We start from the raw sequence: 26,251 nt of genomic DNA on the forward strand, positions 1-26,251 counted from the left end.
CAATGAGTGGGTTCTCAGAGTCTTTCACAAGGCTCAATTCAAGGTGCCAGCCAGGGCTGCATCATCCAAAGACTTGGCTGAGGCCACTGAATCTGCTTCTAAGCTGGTTTACTCACAGAACTGTTGACAAAAAGCCTTGGATTCTCTTCGGTTGTTGGCGGAGGGCCTCAGTTCCACATGGCCCTGTCTATAGGTCACTGAATGTCTTCATGAGATGGCAGCTGGCTACCTCCATGGGAAGTGATCCAAGACAGAACAGGGCAGAAGCCACAATTTCTCCAATCATCTATCTCAGAAGTGACATACCATCACTCTGTCGTATTCTATTGGACCCACAGAACACCACTGACAAATGTCCAAGGGCTCTATACCCAGCATGCATACCAGGAAGGAGGGGATCATCAGGGGCCATCTTGGAGACTGACTACCACAGTCGGCACTCATTCAACATCTGAATGAGTGAGTGAAGTGATCTCCTCAGGACCACATCCCAAAGCACTTGTCAGTGAAGAACCAAAGTGAACTCATTTATCTTGCAGAAGTGTTGGGTATAAAAATCCATCCCCAGACACTGATTAGGACCACAAACAGCACATGAGAGAAGTTCCCACACATTATTTACTGACTATCTGAATACAAGGACCTTGTGATTTTTCAGGAATTTAAACTCAGAGCAGGGAAAATGGGATGATTCACCTGAGGTCACTGAGAAGATCAGATGACCCAGGAGGTCATCTGATTAGGGCCCAGGTCCTAATCAGGAGTAGACTCCCTGCCCACTGAGAGTTATCAGAGTGAACTTTAGAGGAGTACACCTTCTGGGGACTGTTGAGTTGCTTATAATGCTGAGTCTACTTCTATCTTCATTAGAGGGAAATGCATGGGTCCAGGGGATGGCCAGTTCATAGCACATTAAAATGTTAAACTTTTCCCCTTCTAATTTTAAGATGGGACCTATTTTCACACTACTTCCTATCCTCTGGTATAAAAGCAAACAAATCCCTGCATATTTTTATAAAATATTCTATATTACTTAATAGCTATTTACCCTCAAGGAGGATTCATGGCTTCATCCCCTATTCTTGTCTTTTTGTATCACTCTAATTCCCTGTATGGGCTGTCCTTTCCTTAACGTCTAATATCAACCTTTTGTTGTTCTACCAGTTCTCTTAGCTCCAGCCAAGTCTCTCCTCCTTCAAGAAGATTCCCTGATAATTTGCTTCAGGGGATTTGCTTCCTTATTAGAACAACCCTGTCTTACCATTTGTTTCACTCTTAGGACATTTGACTTTTCTTTTTTTTTTTTTTTTTTTTTTTTTGAGACAGAGTTGTGCTCTTGTTGCCCAGGCTGGAGTGCAATGGTGCGATCTTGGCTCACCGCAACCTCTGCCTCCCGGGTTCAAGCGATTCTCCTGCCTCAGCCTCCCGAGTAGCTGGGATTACAGGCATGCACCACCACGCCCAGCTAATTTTGTATTTTTTTCAGTAGAGACAGGGTTTCTCCATGTTGGTCAGGCTGATCTCGAACTCCTGACCTCAGGTGATCTGCCCACCTCGGCCTCCCAAAGTGCTGGGATTACAAGCATGAGCCACTACACCTGGCCTTGACTTCACTTTTTAAGTATTTAGGTACATGCTGGATGTGTCATACATATTTTTATTCTCTGTGTCCCCAAGAATAAATGAATACATTTGATTTCCTTTAATAGAATAAGAATTTAAATAAACCACAGGGGCTCTTTATACTTAAAAACTCTGGAGTAAATTCTCTTGCAAAATTCAAACTGTTTTTCAGTCTTTGTCTGTTTGTTTTGCTTTTTATTGTGATTTCAGATTTTTAAAATTATTATATTTTTGAAGGCAGGATGCCCATACTGTGAAATTAACAGGTTACATATGTGCAGTATTGATACACTTCCCCTTTAACAAAATGTAATTCACTAATCACATGCATTTCTAAAGCCCTTTGAAAATGTGTGTCATGCTTATGGGTGGCCGCATTCCAGAGGGCTGAATATGTGCTAGAAAAGGAGAGGAGGCTTGGGGGTGGGGAGGAAACCCTTACAAGGCAAGAGAACTGAGCATGTGCAAGACTCCTTACTAAACGAAGGAGGGCAGAGGAGTGCCGTTTTGGAAATATCAAGGGAAATGAAAAAAGAAAGAGAGAATTGACGGGAGAGAGAGGAATCTGCCCACACTCAGAGGATCATCCAGAATTCACAGATGAACAGGGTGCACTCAAGAAGACTGCCCCTCCATCAGAGCACCATCCCTCAGTGACTGCTGACTTGTAAGACACTTCCAGCATCTTTTTACCAGGCCCCACCCTTGGGGATGCCCAGACCAAGATACTACTCTTTGCACTAAGTGACTCCTGAGATACCAGCCCTTTACAGACTTATATTCTGTCATCCTGCATCAGAATTATTTCAAGTTTTTAGAGGTAGTGTGGTGTAGTGGTGTTCAATGAAGTCGGAAGAATTCTGGCTCTGCTGCTTAGAAACTGGCAAGTTACCTGATTTCTTGGAACCTCCATTTTCTCATCTATAAATTAGGACTAATAATACTTACAATGCAGGATATTTGTGAAGATTACACATTAGTTGGTACTCAATAAATGGCAGCTATTGAAAAGCAGCATAGTATGGTCGTTAAAAGCATGGAGTCTGGATCTAGACAGGGGTTGAATCCTTGCTTCGTTACCTACTGTCTGTGTGACTGATTTTCTATGTGTCTCCTTTTCCTAATCTACCAAGTGGGGATAATAATAGTACAGCTTCTACCTCATAGAGTTAATAAAGAGATATGATGGTTATAATTCAGAGTCTGTCAGATAAAAAGCATTCAGTAGATGAAAGTAGCAGTGGTAGTATCAACAGCAGTAGTAGTAATAATTGTTGTTATTATTATTACAAAAGATACAGTGGAAGGCAACAGTTAAGACTGTGTGCCGTGGTACTGAACCACTTGGATTCACATCCTGGTTCTACTCTTTTCCAGTTTTGTGATCTCACCGTCTCCGTTCCCTCATCCTTAACCTGGGAATAATAATAGTATTGCCTTCACAGGATTTAATGAATTAATATATTAAATTACTTTGAACCTGATAATAAACAATAAATAGTAAACAGTAATAGCCAGAACAGTGATGGTAAACAATAAATAGTAAACAATAAATTTTAGCCAGAACTGTGATGGTCAACAATAAATAGTAAACAATAAATGTTAGCCATTATATTCTCAAATTTCAGTCAGCTATAGCTCCAGGTTTTAGGCATTTCTGTGGGTAGTTTTAAAGCTTGATATTTTATACAATTAAATAAACTTAAAATGTATGTATTATGTGGTAATTAACCTGTACTACCAGTTCCCTGGAAAATAAACGGGCTTTCAGCCATAAAAGGTTTTCAGCTGGGTCCCAGCTGACCATCTCTTCAGTTTCGATGTGTATAGCAGATGGTGGACTGCATTTTTTTTAAAGTATTGCTTCTAAAGGGAAGACTACAAAGTTCTTAGAAAAATAAAATGCTCTAATTACAAGAGAATGCCATTGTGTCGGCTGTCTCACTCCATACCTTAATGACCGATACTGTGGAATATGACACAAAGGGAAGAGATCTCATAATTAGGCACATTGGAGAATCTCCCCGTGTGCTACAGGCTGTGATTTCCAATGACACACCAAAAGCCAGCCACTATAAATCCCTTTTTACTTTTCTCTCTGGCTGTACCGCAGTAACAGCACAAGTCGTTCGTTCAGATACCGGAAAGGCTTACAGTCCAGGAAACTTTTTTTTCTTGTCTACAGCCAATAATCTTGTAGCATGGTGATGTCACCCCACAGTTATGCAATATGACTTAACTGTTGGATAGGTGACAGGAATTCCACTGACACCAAGATCACAATGAAATTGCTTAGCTGCTAAATTAGTCATATTGTATATTACAGATAAGTCACTTTTAAAAAAGCTGTGACTAACTGCCAGTTCAAATAGTACTATTGTTTGGGTAAGGAAGTCAGGACCCCATCACTCATAGTTTAAATGATCACATCCAGCTATTCCAGCATCTGAATAATACAAACAAGGTAGTTATCGAACTTCACAATATCACAGGCCACTTGAAAAGGAATCCAGTGTGAAAAGGAAACACTTTCTATCCTCTATATTTAGGAGGAATTTTGTACAAAATTTCCCTGTCTTCCAAAATTAGTAATTTTAATCTCTTGATGACTTTCCTAATCTAAATAGGATGAGAGTAGGATCCTGTTCCTCAATGATGACAAGGATTGTTTAGTGTTGTTTTCTTTTTCTCACACAAACTGGGCTCTGTCCTACAAGTCAACTACACTGTGAAAGGGGACTTTTTACTGACCACAAGTCATGATGAGGTAGATGTCACTTATTCTACAATATCAATTGTTAAAATAATCCTTAAATCTTCCCATTTTTAGCACACGTGTTAGAAAAACTTAGAAAATACTGAAAAGTACAAAAATAAGGAAAGCCCTCACAGTCCCACTCTTCCCAAAACAACCATAACTGAAACTTGGTTGTAATTTCTTCTAGCCTCAATAAAGATTGAATATATACAACAGTCTAAGAAACTCCTTGCCTGGCAGTGTGCTGAGTGCTGGGCATAGAAAGATAAATAAGACTTCATCCCTGCTCCTCAGGAAGTACACAGCTTACTGTAATGGGGTATGTAAACACAAAAGAGGCATTTAGCACAGGCTGCAGAGAAGGGAATGTGGGGTGGAGAAGATGCAAGGGATTATCAGAGCAGATTAAAGAAATCCTAGAGTGGGACTATTCAAAGTTTTGTCCACTAGGTGACTGCAGATTTTACAAGCAACCAATAGAAACTGAGAGTCCTCATTTAAAATTTTCAGAGCAATTTGACAGAGTAACTGTAATTCTGTTGAATCTAATAATTTTTAAAATTGGGTTTGTCTTTTATATATTTTTTATTTCATTTTTGTTGTATTTATTTTTATTGTATTTTCAAAAATATCAGTCCACAATGGATTGGAGGTTTTAAAATATATAAAACTCTGCTCTTATGATGAATAGTTTGAAAACCACTATCCTCAGAGATTCGATAGCTTAGCCAAGTGTAGGGTGACCAACCATCTGGTTTGTGCTAAAACTGGGAAAGTTGCAAGCAAATCAGGCGAATTGGCCACCTTAAAAGTGTTTATTTCCAAGAATTAATTATCTTCATGAGAGAATAGATGAGATGAAGGGGAAGCAATCATCATAAAAGAAATAATAGAAGAAAAATTCTCTCAACTGAAAAGAGGTCAGAGTCATTAGGTCAAAAGGGTTCACTAAGGGGCAGCCAAGATTAAAAAGAGTGCTGCAGCTAGCTGTACTTTCTAAATTTCAAGGGTCAAGACAAAAATCCTACAAGATTACACAAATTGAGATGAACAAAGTAATCAGGTGGTGAAATAGTATTTTCATTTCTAGTGAAATAAAATTTCTAATGAAAATGCTACATTTCTTTAACAAAAAAAGATGTTTGCTTTCACTTTCTAAATTGAGAGAAAAGAAACAAGGAAGAATCGTCCTTTATATACGAATGTAACAATGAGGGTAATAAAAAGAAAACAGAAAACAAAACCAGGAAAGAGTAACATGGGAGGATGCCAACATTAAGAATTAACATAATTTTTATGATTTGCCTTCAAATTTGGCTCTAAGCTTCCTGGTTGGGGAAGAAGAGGTTAGAAATTGCAATCATTAAAATTGCTGCTATGATGATGAAGGAAGAAGCATATATGTTTCTCAGCAAGACATGTTTTCCTGGTACTGAAATCTAAAACAAATTCAAAGAGTTTAATATTGGGGGCATTAAGTGGTGTGGCACCACTACCCTCAATAGCAGTTTTACAGTAAATGTAGGAGTGAATTTCACATGCCTGCTTCTTGCAGGGATCCTCAGGTCAGTGAAATCAAGATGTTTAAACACATTATAGCCTATACACTTTATATGATTCAAGGATAAAACTTAAGAGTACCCTAGAGAAGTAGGTAAGTGACATGTCACTTAGTATTCTCTGATTATTTCTCTCAGTTGGGCTTGTATAATAATAGGTAATTTGAAGTCTCCTAATGTCTGAAAGTAAGTTACTCTGGTGCTCTCTATTGCTGATTGAGGGTATACAAAACTTCCAGTTTCAAAGGAGATACAGTTGGACTTTGCCTACTTTCAGCACTGATATTAGCATTGGACATCAATTCTGTGTGAGATTAGGCTATTACGCTTCGCATAATGAGTATTATTTTAGTAGGTATACAAAGGCTTCAACATTCTTATTGGTTTTATTCCTCCTCTGGCACTCTCAATAAATTTAATAAATATTGTAGCACTTTCATTAATGCAAATGGCATTGTTTATCAAAATATTGCTATAATACCCAGTTCTCATAATTTTAAGTTAGAAAAACTTTCTTCATATGTAATCTGTTTGAATCAGCAAGAATCAGTTTGCAAATCAAGTATGTACATTATGATCACTTTTCATAAAGTATATATTTGTATGTATTTCATAAATTGTATAATATCTACAAATATATAACCACAGAAAAAGCATTAGAGAGATACCTAATGTTAGCCCTGATTATCTCTGGGTGACAAGATTTAGATGACCTATTTTTTTCTTTTTACTTTTTCATATGCTTAAGTGTTCTGCAATTAAACTAGTATTATCTTTGCAAGAAGAAAAATAATATCATTATTTACTTAAAGGCATGTAGGGGCGAAATCAATTAATGTCTCTATATCATCCCTAAGGCAAAACAGTCAGGTGATCATTCTGCCCTTTCAGGGCTTATATGACAATTTTAAGAATTGCATGGCTTAAGAAACAGCACAATTTGGACTGGACACAGTGAGCAACTTTGCCACTTTTGCAGCTATTTGACTTTGGGCAAATTTTTAAACTTTTGATTCTCTGGTTCTTCATCTTCAAAATGGAAACTGGATTGTTTTAAGCATAAATGAAATCTCTGATATAAAGTGGCTGGAATGAAATAGGTGCTCAATAAATATTATATGCTTATTCGCTTGCCCCATTCCTGAAAGTGTTAGACCTGGTTCTTTAAGTGTTAGTGCTCTTCCCTACAGTGGCTTTATGCAAACCTGGCTTCAGTCCAATACAAGTATTGGAGGAATAAGGAGACTCAGTCTCGTTTTTCCCTTGTTCACTACTTTAGAGATGAGAAAGGGAGGAAAAGGAAGATTTACTGCGAATCTACTAAATATCAGGCACTATGTTACGTGTGTTACTTTGCTTAAGGAAGGTTCCATATTTTTCCCAAACACTTAAACATCTGTGAAGTGTCTCAACTTTCTACCTTATTAATATATTTATCTCTTGAGAACTATTTACATTATATCACCACTCATACTAAAGCAGTTTCGTTATTCCTGTTTTTATCCTCAAAGACTCTTAGCTGTGACATAGAGGTTTGGTGAGTTAGGTCACCATCACAGTTAGGTCACACTTTTAGAACTTCATCTCATAGCATCTGGGACCCTAGAAGTATACATTTTATTTTTCTATCCCTTTATTTGCATGTCAGTATGTCTCCCGTCTTTATTTTTTACATTAATTGGGCACTATTCTGTCTCTTTAGTATATGGTAAATGTGCCTTGTTTAAATGAAACTCATTCTATGTGGAAAAAGTTAGACAGAAAGCTAATGAAATGGGTATCTCTAATCACCAGTCCTTAGTTTTGAAAATTTGACTAAATTAACCCTACTAAAAAGAACTGAATCTCATCAAATTTACAACACTGGAAAGCATTCCAGTATGAGAATGTTTCTGGGTCTGTGACAACTCATTTTCTTTATAACTTTGCCTCAATATTTCAGACAGAGACAGTTAAGCAATTGTAGAGAGGCCTGCAGCATTTGGGAATGGGGCCTCCCTTCCTAATGGTCTGTTGCAGTTGTATTGCACATGGATTGCACAACAAAGGTTTCTATTTTCCTACTTTTTTTTTTCTTTATCATGTGCCAACTAAGCCTTTTTTTCTACACTCCCTTAAAACCTGACCCTTTCTCATCTTTTATGCTTTTGTCTTCCTGACATGAAAACCCTAAGAAGGCAAATTACTAATTGCATCCCTCAAAGTCTCAAATAAATATGATGTAATTAGCCACACAAACATGACCTGCATCTTTTCCCCTGAAAGCTTTCCCAGCTATTTGTCCACTAAAGCGTGGTTTTCTGCAAACTCATTTCCCAGGAAATGTCCTTGAATGGCATGTGATCTTTCCATTTTAGACAAACTGCCTTGATCAGGTGTCACCTAACTGACCTGCTTTTTTCTGCCTTTATTTCCAACACAATGTTGTCTCTACAGACTATCAACTAAGTCCCGGTTTTTCCTCACTGAATTCCATTCTCAGCCCTATCCCTACACCACACTTGACACATGCACTAGTTGGTTAACATACGTTTTATTATTCCCTCAGGATTCTGCCTGGGCCTCTGAGTGACCTTGAAATGCTGTGGTCATTTCCCCAGTGCTCTCCTCCAATACTTTGGTGGTATGGAGCTTGGCTTCAGGTTTGTCGTCGTCTCATTTACTTGTTTAGTTTCCAGTTTCCAGCACTTTGCACTCTGCTCCATGCTTACATTGTAAGCTACTTATTCAGGCCACAATTTTTATTTATATGTCTCTCACTATTTGAGGGAGTAAATCCAACACAAAGCAGTGAAGGTGAATGACAAGGGAAGAAATTAACAAGGGCTCCGGGATGCTTTTAGAGCATGAATTGCAGAGCAGAAGGGGTCCTAGATGCCACCTAGTCCAATTCTATCATTTTCCAGGCAGAGTTGATACCTCCGAGTTTAAAGTCATAAGCCATTCAAATAAATTAATACAAGAGCTGCCAGGAGGAACATTTCCAAATGGTTAAAATCTTTGACTTTGAAATCATGCAGACCTGGGTTCAAATCCCAAGCTGTGTGGCCTTGTACAATTAATGTAAACCCACTAATCCATAGTATTCTTGTCTATTAAAATGGAAATGATAACAACTGTCTTACTGGGTTGAGCTGAATATATGATTGCTATTAATTTTTAGCCAGAATCCACCTCTATTGATTTTTAGTTCAAATGCTTTTTACAAGGTAATGCTACTATTATGGTTCTAGTGCCAATCTTCCAAGATTTTTAATCTTTACTAATAGCGGTCTGACTTTGAACAACTTATTTACAAAACTGTGCTTCAGTTGATTAATCCATAATATAAAACTAATAATGATACCTAGTAAATAGGTAGATGTAAGAATTAAATAGATAATCCTTGTAAATACAGCATTTCACATGGAGTTTAGAATGTAAAAAGCAACAGAGCATTGAATAGTTCTATATAGTCTCAAATGCCCAGAACAAATGAATGACAGGATACTCTCCTCCCATATACTCTCAGAAACAGATCCAAGGTTATACATTCGGTTCTTTTTGGCTCACAGTGCTTATATTCATTTATTCAACCTGGGGCTTAAACAATAGGTAGCATTAGACCATGTAGAGATGGAAAAAAAATGTTTTCCACCAAAGCAACCACTGTGAGCAAAGAAGAGAAAGGGGAAGGTACATGACAGGTCTCTTAAACAGTAAGTAAATCTGGTTGGTTTCAAAGTTCGAATTGCTCTCCCCACCTGTAGACTCATCCCCTCTTTGCTGCTACCGGAAACAAAATATCAATTTGAACATGATTACAATTTTCCCAATTTTACTGTGCCACATCAAATTCAAAATAAAGTCCCAACCCCTTAGCACAACCTCCCAGGCCTATCACAATCTCTCTCTGCCTAGCTTGCCAGCCTCAATTCCTCTACTCTGCCAACTGCCCTCCCTGAGCCATGTGCATTTATCTGAATCATCTGACTCACCTTCAGCCCTTTGCATGAGTTGTTTCCTTGGCCAAAAACATTGCCCTATTTGGCCTTTAAAACTTAGTTCAGAGGTTGTTTGTAGGAAGTCTTCTTTGACACCCTTTGCCTATCCCTGACACTCCCCCAACACAAACAAGAGCAGAGTTCCTCCGCGTAGGTCCCATAGCATCGCATGTTTACCTTAAGCAAAACTGGCAAGACATGGGATTCCGTGTTTGTATCTCTCTTCCTCTAGAATGCAAGTTCCCTGACCACAGAGGTTGGGTCTTTCAAAGAACCTACTGTGTGCTGAGTGCTGTTGTAAGCACTGAGAAATAAAGAACGAGAGAGGCAAAGTCCCTGATGTCTCGGAGTTTATGGTCTTATGTGGTAAGTCAGACAATTAACAAACAGATAAAAGCATAGTGACAAGTGCTACTCTAGTGTACTAAAGGTTAGTAAGAGAGAAAAAGGAAAACATAAGATAATGTGGTGTAATCACGGTAGAGAATTGAGGAGAAGCCAGTGATGCCTGGAATCAGGGCAAGACTGCTTGATGCTGAGGGCAGAGTAAGAGCTCAAATATTTGTGGAGGAAAGGAAGGAGCTGGTTGAGATCTATTTCAAAGATATAAAATGGATTCAAACCCCTTCCATATAGAAACCAGTAGTACAGTAACTTTCCAGTCCAGGAACAAAAGGCAGAGAAAAGCGCCAACATTTTCAAGTCTAGTTCAGAGTTGGAGACTTGGAAGGTGATAATGGTTTGGATCTGTGTCCCCACCAAATATAATGTTGAATTGTAATCCCCAGTGTTGGAGGCAGGGTCTGGTGGGAGGCGATCAGATCATGAGGACGGAGTTCTCATGGATGGTTTAGCACCATCCCCCCTTGGTACCATATAGTGAGTGAGTTCTCACGAGATCTGGTTGTTTAAAAGTGTATGGCACCTCCCCTGCCCCATCTCTTGCTCCTGCTCCAGCCATGTAAGACTTGCCTGCTTTCCCTTTGCCTGCCACCATGATTATAAGTCTCCTGAAGCCTCCCCAGCCATACTTCCTGTATAGCCTGTGGAACCATGAGCCAATTAAACCTTTTCTCTTCATAAACAGTCTCAGGTACTTCTTTCTTTCTTTTTTGAGATGGGGTCTCACTCTGTCATCCAGACTGGAGTGCAGTGGCACTATCTCAATTCACTGCAACCTTCGCCTCCTGGGGTCAAGCGATTATCACACCTCAGCCTCCCAAGTAGCAAGTAGCTGGGACTGCAGGCACACACTACCATGCCTGGCTAATTTTTGTATTTTTGGTAGAGATGGGGTTTTGCCATGTTGACTAGGCTGGTCTCGAACTCCTGGACGCAAGTGATCGGCCTGCCTTAGCCTCCCAAAGTGCTGGGATTACAGGCATGAGTCACCGCACCACACCTGGCCTATATTTTTTATAGCAGTGTGAAAATAGACTACTACAGGAGGGGTGGCCAGAGGCTATGCTGAACTAGTGATGTTAGGGCAAAACAGGTTTTTTTAAAAGAGATGAGATCTTGCTATGTTGTCCAAACTGGAGTGTAGTGGCTATTCATAGGCCCAATCATAGTGCACTGCAGCCTCTAACTCCTGGGCTCAAGTGATGCTCCTGCCTCGGTCTCCCCAGCAACTGGGACTATGGGAAAGTGCTACCTTGCCAGGCTTGATTCAGGTTTTTATAAGCCAATGTTCCTTGAAGAATAGCCCAGAAACACTAGACTAAGCCCTGGAGTTGCTGGGAAGCCTCAGTTTGGGAAATACTACTTTCCCAACCCCCATCTCGCCACCATCTGGGCGCTCACAATGTACATTAGCATATTTAAGGCTCTGAATATCTCAGCATGTGGAAAACCTGGTACACTTTTACGTTCCAAATTAATTTGACCACTGTATGCTTTTTGTTTTGTCTTGTTTTGTTTTGTTTGAATACAACATTGTTTTAATCCTATGAACCGGTATTTTATAAAACATACTTTAGGAAACTCTGGTCTAAATCATTCTCCATAACCCACAAGCCTAATTGTGGTAATGTCTAGCTTCCAGCTCCATTTTGTTCAGTAGAAGCATTAAATAAATAAGGTAATAGGATTTTTGAAAAGATACAATAGTTTGGTTTGCACGTGTGAAAGTAGAAGGTGCAAGAGTCTCAATAGTCTAATTTCACCACATTTATTCATCGTAAAATAATTTCTACAGAACTAAAAATGGCTAATATGTGTAAAGATAAACATGTATAAATATAAACTAATATAAGTTTTATGGAAAAACTAATTACTAAAGGTTAAATTTGAATTTGAATGCATTTTTATGCACTGAAGATTAGTCAGATTTCTTTAAGTAAAATTAATCATTTCTGTTCAACCAAGTGCAAAACAAATTAAGTTTATTCATCACAAACCCATCTTGCTTATTTTAATTACAACTATTTTAAATAGCAGAACTGTTAGGCTCCATAACATTATTTTTTTTAAATTAAATACATTAGACTTCATAACAATGTAGATACTTAATGGAGAGAAAAACTCCATGTCAAAGGCTAATTAATATCACTGACACTTTCCCAGTTGCTAAAAATAAGACTAATAGCAAGTTCATCCAATATCATGCTATATTATAATATATGCAAAGTCCATTGGTAAATTGACTTCATACTTCCTTCATTAGAGTAAATCCAACCAAGGCTGGGCGTGGTGGCTCATGCTTATAATCCCAGCACTTTTGGAGGACGAAGCTGGCGATCACTTGAGGTCAGGAGTTTGAGACTAGCCTGGCCAATATGGCAAAACCTTGTCTCTACTAGAAATACAAAAACTAGCCAGGCATGGTGGCTCGCGCCTGTAGTCCCAGCTACTTGGGAGGCTGAGGCAGGAGAATCTCTTGAACCAGGGAGGCAGAGGTCCCAGTGAGTCAAGATCCCACCACTGCACTCCAGCCTGGGCGACAAGAGCAAAACTCCGTGTCAAAAATAAATAAATAAATAATAAATCCAACCATACAAAATTATTGTTCTAGCCATTCAAAAATGTTAGATTCATAAAATTCACATATACATCATTACTGTATACAGAACTCACTTCCTAGCTAAGTTTGGATTATAGCCATCTTTGTCAGATTAACTCTTCCTAAGTTTCCATTTTTCTAATACCTTTAAAATTATGGGGCATCTTAAATAAAGCTACCTCAAAAGAAGTCACTGAGTGAATGACTGCTAGTAGTTTAGTAACAATAAGTTTCAATGGTGTAATTTATTCTCAAGTCAAGTTTTATCAATAATTTGCTACCTTCCCCAAACTGGTCTTCAGATACATTAAAGAGTAGTTCAATTATTCATCTGCTTAATGTGCATCTAATAAAATAAGGCCAACATCACCATTAACTAGAATTAACCTAAGCCCCCACAAATATTGATTTATGTAAGTCTCCAGTCATGGCTCACTTTTTAAAATCTACCTTTTATTTGGCTTCTAACAGTCAACTGAGAATTATAACTAAGAACTTTGCCATATTTTAACAAATGCTTGGCTGTTTTTAGCATTTTGATACTTATTCTTTATAGAATAAAGTACTTTTAGCACTCATTTCAATAGATTTTTCTTTTAGATCACTTGGGTCAAATATCAAGGAAAATAAATAAGAAAACGGTCAACTAAAATGCTCTCTTGACTCTTAAATGTCACATCTATATGATAAAATACCATGAGCCCATTAAAACTCACATTGCATGGGGAGAGAATGGTCTTTTCAATAAATGATAATGGATCAATTAGATACACACATGAAAAAAGTTTTAACTTTCTACCTCAAACTACACATAAAAATCAGTTTTAGATGTATTGTAGATCTAAATGTAAAAGGTAATATGACTTTTAGAATAAAACATAAGAAAATACCCATGACCTTAAAATAGGCAAAGATTTCTCAAACAGGACACAGAAAGCGTTAATCACAAAATAAATTGATAAATTGGACTACATTAAAATTAAGAACTTCTATTTCATGAGAAGTCACCATTAAGAGTGAAAAGGCAAGCCACAGAATAGGAGAAGATATTTCCACTACAAATCTGGCAAAGGACTCATCCAGAATATTTAAAAAGGCTCTTCTAAGTCAATATGCAAAACAGACAACCCAATTGAAAAATAGGCAAACGATTTGAGCAAACATTTTACAAACCAGGATATCCAAGTGACTGATAAACATACGAAATGAAAACCACAATAAGATGCCACTACCTAACCACCAAAGTGACCAAAATTTTCCAGCATTTCTTTAAGTGAATATATCATCATTACAATTAAAAATACACATTTTGGCTGGGCGTGGTGGCTCATGCCTGTAATTCATCACTTTGGGAAACCAAGATGGGTGGATTACCTGAGGTCAGGAGTTCAAGACCAGCCTGGCCAACACTTTGAAACCTCATCTCTACTAAAAATACAAAAAATTAGCCTGGCATGGTGGTACGCACCTGTAATCCCAGCTACCCAGGAGCCTGAGGCAGGAGAATCGTTTGAATTTAGGAGGCAGAGGTTGCAGTGAGCTGAGATCGCGCTATTGCTCTCCAGCCTGGACGACAAGAGTGAAACTTTGTTTAAAAAACAAAAAACAAAAAACAAAAAAACACACATATTATCTATATGCTCCTGCAGAATTTACATGAAAAGAATAAATATACGTGTCTTCTCTGTCTAGGTAAAAGAAGAATATCAAGTAAACTATTACCTTCAATCGACTTGTCTTTTTAGACTGTGCATATGAAGTGTCGACAAGAATGTGAAACAAGTAGAACTTTTAAAAATGACTGCCAAGAGTGTAAAATTGGTATAGCCACTTTGGAGAACTATTTGGCATTATCTATTAAAGCTGAACATATGCTCGCCACATAACCCAACACTCTCTTTCCTAGGAGAGAAAGAAGTGCACATATCCACTAGAAGATATGTATAAAGATGTTAATAGTAGCACCATTTATAATGCCTTAAGATGAGAAAACACCATAAATGTCCACTAAAAATGGAATGTTTAAATAAACTGTGGTATATTCATACAATAGAATACTATACAACAACTAAAATGAGCCATAGGCTGGCTGCGGTGGCTCACGCCTATAATTCCAGCACTTTGGGAGGCCAAGGCAGGTGGATCACTTGAGGTCAGGAGTTCGAGACCAGCCTGGCCAATCTGGTGAAACCTCATTTCTATTAAAAATACAAAAATTGGACGGGTGTGGTGACGGGTGCCTGTAATCCCAGCTACTTGGGAGGCTGAGGCAGGAGAATCACTTGAACCCGGGATGTAGAGGTTGCAGTGAGCCGAGATCACGCCATTGCACTCCAGCCTGGGCAACAGAGCGAGACTGTCTCAAAAGGAAAAGAAAAGAAAAGAAAAGAAAAGAAAAGAAAAAAGAAAAGAAAAGAAGTGGAGCGGAGCCATATACAAAAACCGAATGACTCTCACATGCATGATGTGAGGTGGCACCCCGCCAAAAAAAAAACTACATACTATTGTATGATTCCATTTATTAAAAAGTCTAAAACCAGAGGCTGAGGGGAGAAGATCTATGCTTTACAAGTCAGTATCACTTTCAGCATAGTGCCTGGAAGAGGATATGAGGGAGGCTTTTGGGGTGCTGTTATGTTCTCTTTCTGGAACGCTGTTCTAGTCTGTTGGTTACATGGGTATATTCACTTTGTGGCATTCATCAAGCTGCACACTTACAATTTGGGCATTTTCTGTATATTATACTACAATAAAATTTATATTAAAAAATCTTTTTTATACGTATTTGTGTATTTTCTTTTTTGTACTTTTTCTGTATTTCTTAGATTTCCTTAAGTGAACATATCACCATTGTAATAATAAAAGATAAACACTGTTTTTATGCTCCTGCCAGGATTTATACAAAAAGAATAAACCAGATTTATCAACATATAGGTGGTCTTGCCTGCCTAGGCAAAAGAAAAAGTTTTAAGCAATTTCCTTCAATGGTTTGGAAAATTGTGTCAAAAAGTGCCAACCTGATATGAAATACATCTTATATGAAATAGATTATTGAGGTGCTGTGAAGTCAATATGGTCAATAACAAACTGCCTGTTCGGTATCAGGAACTTCTTGCTTTAGAAAGTATCTGAAAAACTACCTCAGTTTGCCTATAAATCCTAGCATAGCAACAGTTTAGCTGCCAATTGGACATTTTAAATACCTCATCAGAAGTCCAGTGAAGTGCATTTTAATAAGTCACAGGATATCCCAGCTTTCTTCTAATGTAAGAAATAAATTAAAAAAAACAAAAACAAAAACAAAACGCCTGGACAACACGGCAAAAGACCGGTATTTACAAAAAATACAAAAATTAGGCGGGCGTAGTGGTGTGTGCCTATAATCTCAGCTACTTGAGAGGCTGAGGTGGGAGGACTGCTTGAGACTGGGAGGTCAAGGCTGCAGTGGGCCATGATTGCGCCACTGCACTCCAGCCTGGACAACAAATCCAGACCCTATCTCAAAATAAATAAATAAATAAATAAAAATAAAAGAAAAAAAGAAATGGGAGTAAATGTTTTCTCATTCTATCCTTTTCTTCTCCTTCTGTGCTTGTGTCTTCTACCTCTCTCCCTTTTCTTTTCTTCTCCTTCTCTTTTTCTTCATTTTCCCTATTTAATCTCAGTCATGCGATCACCAGTGAGGCTAGAAAGTTTTAAGCTTAGTTCTCCTAGTGTCTGAAATACAAGCTGAAATGAAGGCCCTTGTTATAACTGGGAAATTAGCCTCCAGCCTCTCTAAAATTGGAAGTGCAAAGAGAGAAGGGAAAGTGAACAAGTATCTGTTTCTTCTTCCCTCTCCCGCTCCAGTCCCTCCCGCTTAGTTCTCCAACCTAGGCCTCACTATAGGTCAAAATGAATGCAGCTGCCCAACACTGTGATGCGAGCTCGTTCACATTGACGGACACTTTTCTCATGTTCACGTGGTAGGTCACAGAGCAGTAGGGGAAAGGGAAGTGGTGATGCAGTATCTCCTAGCCACGCTAGGGGTGGGGGACCAGAAAGTTGTTAGGGGAAAAAAAATACTCAAACAGTGAAATGGAGCGTGTATCAAAGTGGAGGACAGTGGCTCTTTGAACCGCTATAGTCACAGAAAGAGCAAATCAGGTGCTGTACACATTACAAAAGAACAGGGAAAAATTGTACAAGTGAGATGGTGTGTATCCAAGTTATCTGAAGACCCTGAAATCCTTCAAATATTAGAGATTACAGCTATGATGCTAAATGCCTTAGGGACTTTCAGAAGAACTTGTACATTTAAAAGGGGTGCAAAACCTCGAAAATTTATAGGCATCCTAGAAAGTCCCCCAACAGAAACTCTGAAACCTGCATCAAGACTTCCCATTTTACAGGACGAGGAAGGTGGGGGTAGGGGATGGGGTGGTTTCCACCAGGCCCAGCAGAAAAAATTAGAAAGGTCACCTTCTCCCAATCTGCAAGTATTTGAAATCCCCTCATGGAGGATTGTGACATGAGACTGGAAGACTCAGAGCACCCAGGATGGGACCTCAGGCCAGAGCTAGGTCAGCTCGCAAAAGAAGGGCAGGAAGTCCCTACTCTGGTGCTGCTGGCACACCATCCCCCAGAACAGAGGCAGAAGTGGGAGGCAGGCTGCCTGGCAGAACTAGGTGGAGAGGGGAGCAAATGGCCTGAGCATGCTGACTACATTTGAGTATTTGATGTCTGAGGGGGATTTGGGGCGAGGCAGAGAACAAATGACTTAAGAAAACCACGAAGGCAGATGAAAGACACAAGATAGAAGAGAGGAGGCTAACTATAAGAAAGTGATTGTGGGCAGGTTGAGAGATAGCCACTGGGACAAAATAAAGTCGTCAGTGATGGCGAGGAAGGAAGAAATCAGCCTCAGAAGGAGCAGAATTCACACCAATCTGAAGCCCATATCTGAAATAGATTCGCACATTATTCAAGGCCAAGAGTTGTGGTTTGGGGTGCCCTTATATTAGGCTGGGGGGAGGTGGCAGAAGGGGTTATTTTTAAATAAATGAACCATAAATGATTCAAAAGGGTTTTTTTAACTTATTATGAAAAATTGAGCATACAAAAAAGTAAGCAGAATATAATAATGACCTTCATGTACCCAGTACTCTGATCCAACAATTGTCTAATCCTGGCCAATCGTGTCATTCAACCACATCCATTTTCCCCGTTCTCATATTAGTTTTTTTCTTAAATTGTTGTAGTTAATGGCCGGGTACGGTGGCTCACGCCCGTAATCCCAGTACTTTGGGAGGCTGAGGCGGGCTGATCACGAGGTCAGGAGCTCAAGACGAGCCTGGCCAACATGGTGAAACCCCATTTCTACCAAAAATACAAAATTATCTGGGTGTGGTGGCGCACGCCTATAATCCCAGTTACTTGGGAGGCTAAGGCAGCAGAATTGCTTGAACCCAGGAGGCAGAGGTTACAGTGAGCCAAGATCGTGCCACTGCACTTCAGGCTGGGTGACAAAAGTGAAACTCTATCTTAGAAAAAAAAAAAAGTGACCACAACGTCATTATAACTCAAAAATTCTTACCATCGGGGGACATTTTGGTGGCATTTCTATATTAAAGTCTCTCTTGTTACTGTACCCAAAAATGCTTGTGTGTTTTAGAAGAATTTGGAAGGGTGAGAAGAAATTTTACTAAGAGAAGGGATCAGGAGGTAAAGCTGTATCAGGAACCCTGGGAAGGACAAAGACCTAGGAAGAAAGACTGTTCTAGGCCCGGCACGGTGGCTCACGCCTGTAATCCCAACACTTTGGAGGACGAGGCAGGCAGATCAGCTGGGGTCAGGAGTTCGAGACCAGCCTGACCAACATAGAGAAACCTCTACTAAAAATACAAAATTAGCTGGGTGTAGTGGCGCATGCCTGTAATCCGAGCTACTCGGGAGGCTGAGGCAGGAGAATCACTGGAACCCAGGAGGCAGGGTTGTGATGAGTTGAGATCGTGCCATTGTACTCCAGCCTGGGCAACAAGAGCAAAACTCCATCTCAAAAAAAAAAAAAAAAAGAAAAGATTGTGTTCTGTGGTTGGTCATAGAATACAGCTGTGCAGTGGAGGACATGCGTCTTATAAAACTCCATACTTAGCTCTAGAGAAGTCTGTAGCAATCAGCAGACATCAAAAAGCCAACGTTGAAACTGCTCTCATTGAAAGCAGAGAATGAGGGGATCTATGTAACAGGAAAAATGGTGTTTTCTGTTCTGTCTCCCCTCCCCCAATCTATTGTACTAATACATTATGTGCATCATAAAATATTTTAAAAACATATCATTAAAGGATGTGATTAAAAAATAAACTTCTCATATTTTTCTCACACTCTAATAGATCATCTTGGACCCCTCACTTTGGAGACCACAGAGCTTGATTATCACTGTTACCCCAAGTGTAGTCTTTAAGTGGGTGATAGAGAAATCCGGTTTGGCAGGTTGAAAAAGAGCCTACGGACACCTATGCAAAGGACAGTAGAGGCCAGTGGTCTCAACTCTACTGTACATTAAAGTCAGCCTGGGAGGTTCTGAGAAATGTGAACACTTAGGTCCCACCTCATATGAATTGGATTAGTAATTCAGAAGGTGAAATCTGTGCTTTTTTTTTTTTTTGAGACGGAGTTTCATCCTTGTTGCCCAAGCTGGAGTGTAATAGCGCAATCTTGGCTCACTGCAACCTCCGCCTCCCCGGTTCAAGTGATTCTCCTGCCTCACTCAGCCTCCCCAGTAGCTGGAATACAGGCGCGTGCCACCACGCCCGGCTAATTCTTTTTGTATTTTTAGTAGAAACAGGGTTTCACGACGTTAGCCAGGCTGGTCTCGAATTCCTGACCTCAAGTGATCTGCCTGCCTTGGCCTCCCAAAGTGCTGGAATTACAGGCGTGAAGGTCTGTGCATTTTTAAAAAGTTCCTCCAGTGATTCTTACAGGCAGGTTGAAAATCCACTGGTGTAGGTGTTTAAAAAAAATAGTTGCTTAACGTGCTTAACGTGAGGATATTAGTTCTGATTTTAAAACATTTTATTCTGCTATTTTCTCGTCTAATGTCTCGTCTAGTGGGACAATGTTTCGCAGGGAAGTGAAAGGAAAAGGAGGGTAGAAAAACTTTAAAGTAGAAATCAGACCTAATAAAAGAATAGTGAAGTTCTCTCGAAAAAGGGTGGTTTTCATTTCCATATTCCAGGTTCTAATTTACTACATTTTAAACTGATCCAAAATTTTGACAGACCTTATTTTCATTCAACCAAAGGCACTTACCCTACTAGATTATTAAAATTATCTAATGACTATTTCATATTGCGATCATGGTTATTTCATATGTCAAAATAATTAATCCTGGCTACTTACATGTTTTCTTTTTAATCAAGTTTATCTCTCAGTTGGGAAAAGAAACAAATCTGGTCTTAAAAAAATAGAAAGACATTTTCTATCTCTGAGGAACTGACTTCATCAAATTATCCTGGAGGGAAAAGCAAGTACAAAAATGTGAACTATAGGCAGCTGGAAAGCAAAATTCTCCACAGTGAATGACATACCAAATCCTGCAGGGAAATATGCACCACAATACATTGTTTCCTGTGGCTTCCTGCCTGAGGAACACTGAAGAACAGTAAAAATTATTCCAGAAATGATTTCCTCAGCTGTCTCATGAATGAATTTAGCACAGGTATTTGGTCAAAATGTTAAATCACTGTCAACTCCAAACATGTATATTGATAAATGTTTATATATGTAATCACGGGTTCCTAAAAATGAAGGTTAAAAGAAACTTGAACTGGATTCCATTTTATCACAAGCCTGGAATGCTGAAAATGCTGTGGCAAAGTCATCCATTCATTCATCTAAGTGAAAAGCCTATAAAACCATGGGTATCTTCAGCCATATCCTTAAATTTCACCATTTTACGTTTCACAAAAGTTATATTGGCATTATATTTTGTGCTGGAAACAAAGTTAATTGTCTTCTGCAGCATACTTAAAATAAAATGGGCAATCTCAGTTTATTTTATGATATTTAAGAAGCTAAAATGAGCTTGTTCCACAAATAGCCTTCCTAGTAAATCCTGGGAAGTCATGAGAAGGCGTGTAATGGTAGCACGTGCCTACTGTAGATGGCATTGTGCATTTGGCTTGGCCACAGCAAGTATTTACTAAACTAGGGGTGGGTTGCCACAACAGACTCCAAGGTCATGCAGAAAAGTAATATCAATAATTAATATCTTTGTATGGTTTTACATGGTAGTTCACATTTTTAGATGATTTATAATTAATTATCATCCATCTTTGATATGTTATTGCCATAATTTGGGACCTCCACATCTCTTACCTGGACTAACTCTTTTTTTTTTTTTTGAGACGAGTCTCGCTCTGTCGCCCAGGCTGGAGTGCAGTGGCACAATCTCCCGCTCACTGCAAACTCCACCTCCCGGGTTCACACCATTCTCCTGCCTCAGCCTCCTGAGTAGCTGGGACTACAGGCGCCCGCCACCATGCCCGGCTAATGTTTTGTATGTTTTTTAGTAGAGATGGGGTTTCACCATGTTAGCCAGGATGGTCTCGATCTCCTGACCTCGTGATCCGCCTGCCTCAGCCTCCCACCTGGACTACTTCTAAATAGGCTCTCATCTCACTCCAGCCCATCCTTGCCATCATATGTTCTCTTGACAATGCATCTGGGAGCCTGTCACTCCTGTTATTTATCTATGGAATGTTCTATCTCTTGTTTCTTGGTTCTCACCTCCTACTACCTTCCCACATTCACTGCTTAACACAACCACATGGAGCTTTGTGCCACTCTGCAAACATACTGTTTGGTTCTAAGCTCTGTTTCTTCACTGTCCTTCATGAGTATCTTCAGTGTCTCTGCCTGACTGGCAAGCTCTCACAAGGCCTGGGAAATCAAACCACAACTTTATCTCTTCTGTGTAAGCCTTTTTGGAAAGCTCCGGGGTTGGCCTTTCTATCTTTTGTGTTATCTTAACCTTTGTACATACTTTTATTGTCATTCTTATCACCTTTGTCTCTTTCCAAATCTGGGTTCCCCTCTCCCCACTATCACTCCCGAATAGAAACTGAGTTCCTCCAGGGAAGATACTCTTTCACAGTCATCTTAGTATCCCCAGAATCTGGCAAGTGTTCAATTAAAGAAACTGAGGAGCTCAATTGATTATTAAAAGAATTTTTGTTCCTGTTTGAGGTAGAGAAAGTAGAATAATATAAAGCAGAAACAAAGTTATTTCACCTAAATCAGAGGTGAGAAATCTATTTTACTGTGAGCCAATTATGGAAATTTAAGATGCTCACTGGTTATATTTTTAAATTATTTAAAACAAAAAACATTTCTACTGAATGAAAGAATTTCAAGGTGAAAATAGGCACTTCCTGTTATAGGCACTAAACTGTGAAAATGTGAGCAGATGTCAGACGCAGCAACACCGAGATGGTTTTCTGATCTTTGATCAAAGCTTAGAAGTGGCAGATTGCTCTTCATCAACCAGGATCATTTATTCTTGGCACTAAGTCTTGGCACTTAGATTACAGAGGATCACAGGACCACACGGTCCTTGTTCCTTAGGGAGGCCTTTCTTAAAGGTTGACTTTCTTTGCCATCCTCTCTCTGCAAGGGGTCTCTCTGGCCTCTGTAACTTAGCGGATTTTTCCTTCCCCCCTCCCTCCACCTTTGTGAGTCAGGTGTTAGAGTTAATACTTAGCAAAGAAAATATATACACATATTTAAGTTGATCTTTAGCAACCTCATATAAAAAACACCCTGGGGAAAATGCCTATATTTATGAATAGTTGCTTATAAACTATGATTCACAGGGTCTCAAGGGGTTATGTAGCAATTTGGGAGACTGGCTGGATGGGGCATATTTTGACTATTCCATCACCTACAGGCCTTGAGCATTTCTGAAGTCTTCTCACAGTACTAGGCCATATGTGAGACATAAGCACTCAAGTTGTGTCTACGGGACATCAAAATAGTTATCTAATTGGACTAAATAAATTATATTTAAAGCATATCTTTCTAGGATAGGAAAACTGGTTGTTTTGTATCATGTAAAAGTTAAAACAAGAAGATATTTAAATATGTATTTTAATTCCCTACCTGATTGCATTAGAGATGAATATACATTATCATCATATGATTCAAATGATTACTGCTCTGAATCTGTGAGGAGATTCACTACTTCAGAGAGGAAGGAACTGATATTTTTTGAGCATCTGCCAGATACTTTACAAACATAAGCTCATTTAATGGCTTAGCACATGAGGCGGATATCACATGGCCCCATTTTACGGATGAGGAAATTAAGGTTCAGAGGGGTTGGGTCACTTCTGAGGTCACATAAATAGTATATGATTGAGCTGGCATTTGACTTGGGGTCTGTGTGTCTACAAATCCAGTGCTTTGTCTTCACACCACACCACCGCTGGAGGCCCACAGAATTATAAGGAACCTAAATGAGACAGGGAAATGCACACAGCCTTACTCTATTACTGCACCTAAACCATGCCAGGCTATTGAGTGTTGATTGCTGGTCCCCCATAGCTCCAGGAAAGGGAATGCCTCATCTGTTTAGAAACTCCCATACAACAGTCCTTATCAGAACTTACCACTAAACCAAAATCTTGACTTTGTAAATACAACAAGCAGTTGTCATCACCCTGAGAAAAAACAAATTTCCTTACTTTTGGTGATTATTAGGTCCTTAAATATATTTTATGTAGTTAAATAATTTAATTTTTGTTTGCCTTAACCAAAGTTATACAAGGTCATGGTTTAAATAAGCTTTAAATAAGGTTTGACGTGAAAAATAATGGTCCCTTGTTCCTCCCCTCAGTATATTTCTCTCCACTCCAAAGGCGGCCACATTCAATGTTTTCAGAAATTTTGTTTTGCTCATTTGATTAATTTGTTGGTTGGTGGTTTTGATGTTTACTTCCACAACTTTTTAACGCTATATTTGCTTATGTTATTAATTTGATTATTCAAGTGTAGGCATTTTCCATGACTTCTCACTGTGGAATACAAGGGCACAGCTTTCTTTCACCACCCTCTCCCGCCCCATCCCACACATCCACCCTTCCCATCTTTTCATCTACTTACTATCTTTATATCAAAATTTTGATTAGATTAATACTTAGTATTTATGTTAGTTATAGTGAAGCTCTGTAGTATATATAATTCTTCTTTTCATTTTGGCTAAAACTTTTGCTTCCCTGGAGTTGGTTTTTGTTGGTTTTAGCAAACATTCTCTGTGTATATCACTAATTTAACCCCAAACTTTCCATCAAATGCTTAACATTGTTTCTTTCTTTTCTTTCTTTCTTCCTCTCTCCTTCCTTCTTTTTCTTTCCATTTTTCTTTTTTTTTCTTTCTCTCCTTCTTTCTTTTAAAATGGGGGTCTTGCTATGATGCCCAGGCTAGAGTGCAGTGGCTATTCACAAGCATGATCATAGCGTACTGCAGCCTAGTACTTCTGGACTCAAGCCACCTTCCTGCCTCAGCCTCTCAATTAACTGGGATTACAGGCATGTGTTACCATGCCCTTTTTCTTAAAATATTCAAATGCATCAGGAATTCTTTTATTTTCACCTTCCTGAAAAATATCTCCCCTTACACCTTATAACATGCATTACCTGGACAGATGGCCCTGGACATCAGGTGCACTCTTGCTACCTGGGATGTCCCTTGCTTATGTCCTGGGAACTCCCTTTGCCTGTCTCTTGTATTCATTGTCTTCATATCTTCATTTTGGTGGAGCACATCCTTGAGTAGCTTCTGAGAATGAAAATATGAGAGATAAAATATTTTGAGACCTTACATGACTAAAATTCAACTTATTTTCTGTTTTCACATTCCTAAATTTCTAACCTTCAATTATTTTCCATATCTTCTAAATCTCATGCAATTTGTTACAAATCTTTTAAACTGGTAGGACTGAGACTGACCATAGTATTCCAGTAATAGTCTGAAGAATGTAATATAGGAATGATTAATACTTTGTTATTCTGAATTTGGTCTTCTAAATTCCTCCCTGCCACAGTTGCATACTGCAGTTATAGTGCATTTGTCTTTTCTCCCCACATGTGTTCCTATTTAGGATCAACACCTCTCAGTTTTTCCAAGGTCATTCTGAATTCCATTCTTATGTTCTGAAGTGCTAATAACCCTGTCTCTTAACATCAGCCATACTGAGCTTCATAAATATCATAAAAATTACTGATAAAGTACACAATATATAATACTTCTAGGCCCTCAAACCTGCTGCCATTACTTCTAATGGCCAATTTAAAATTATTCCAAACCACTAAATAATGAGAAAGCTTGACACATATGACCAAATTATTTCTTTATAAAAAAAAGAATGCTTTTGTGGTTGAGTACCAAGATGTCTGAGTTCTGGGGAATTTATCCTATTGTTTTTCCACGGGTGTTCAGCTTCTACCTTTCAAAGGCAATCTCTTTCCTTATGTAAAAAATTAGGCAGTACATATAGCTCGTTTTCCATACCTCAAGCATTCATCCTGTTAATACTAAACAGGTTTATAATTACAGAGGCAGCAAGGCATGGTGAAAAAGTACTTACTTCAAGAGTAAGAAGACTAATGCTAGTAATGTTTTCCTATGATCCAGTATTTGTTGGAGCTACTATCCATCAATATGTTTGGTGGATTTATTAATCCATCAAATAGGTGCTCAAATGGAGCATCTATTATGTGCCAGGTACTGTGCTAGGCACTGGAACTACAGAGTGAAAAAGAGAGACATGGTCCCAGTCCTTGTTTAAGAGATAACAGATACTGGGCAAGTAATAACAAGTTGAGCATTATAACTTAACCTCCATGAGACTCAGTTTCCTGTGTAAAATAAGGAAAATAATAACAGTACCCCATATGTTCAAATGAGGTCATATTGTAGAAAAAACTTTATAAGCTCTCTTTTTCCAGATGAACTACAGGCATCTTCTACTAGCTTTTGATTTTCCAGAGCCACAGAGCATATCTTACTTATCTTTGTAATCTCAGCAAGTAGTGCAGTGCTTGTCAAGTTAGCAGGACTCAACACGTGTCTGCTGAGTAAGCAACAACTCCAAAAGAAGACAAATCCATACTTTTACACAATTAAAAGTCTTTTCATTTTCTTACCAAGATTATCCACCCATTCATGAATTTATGAACATCACTAGTAGAAAAGCATAAAGTAAAACTACAGTAAACTGTTTCCAGTTAGCATGTATTCATCATCAAAGTGTATATGTTGGAATAAGTTAAATATTACAGCATTTAAA

The 26,251-nt window shown here is 38.8% G+C and overlaps 2 long non-coding RNA genes across 2 annotated transcripts; one reads left to right on the plus strand and one right to left on the minus strand.

The window, feature by feature from the left end:
- The first annotated feature begins 2,053 nt into the window (after positions 1 to 2,053).
- On the plus strand, positions 2,054 to 15,720 carry LOC123571877 (uncharacterized). The gene is made up of 4 exons (XR_006696173.3): positions 2,054 to 2,290; positions 8,489 to 8,582; positions 10,156 to 10,289; positions 14,617 to 15,720. It is a non-coding gene; the product is annotated as an uncharacterized lncRNA (long non-coding RNA).
- Positions 12,291 to 25,239, minus strand: LOC135969650 (uncharacterized). Its single transcript, XR_010584989.1, has 3 exons — positions 24,600 to 25,239; positions 14,393 to 14,490; positions 12,291 to 12,857 (listed from the first exon to the last, which is right to left on the minus strand). It is a non-coding gene; the product is annotated as an uncharacterized lncRNA (long non-coding RNA).
- Positions 25,240 to 26,251: the final 1,012 nt, after the last annotated feature.

This window comes from Macaca fascicularis, chromosome 2, assembly GCF_037993035.2.
Source record: "Macaca fascicularis isolate 582-1 chromosome 2, T2T-MFA8v1.1".
In the NCBI taxonomy this organism is placed as follows: domain Eukaryota; kingdom Metazoa; phylum Chordata; class Mammalia; order Primates; family Cercopithecidae; genus Macaca; species Macaca fascicularis.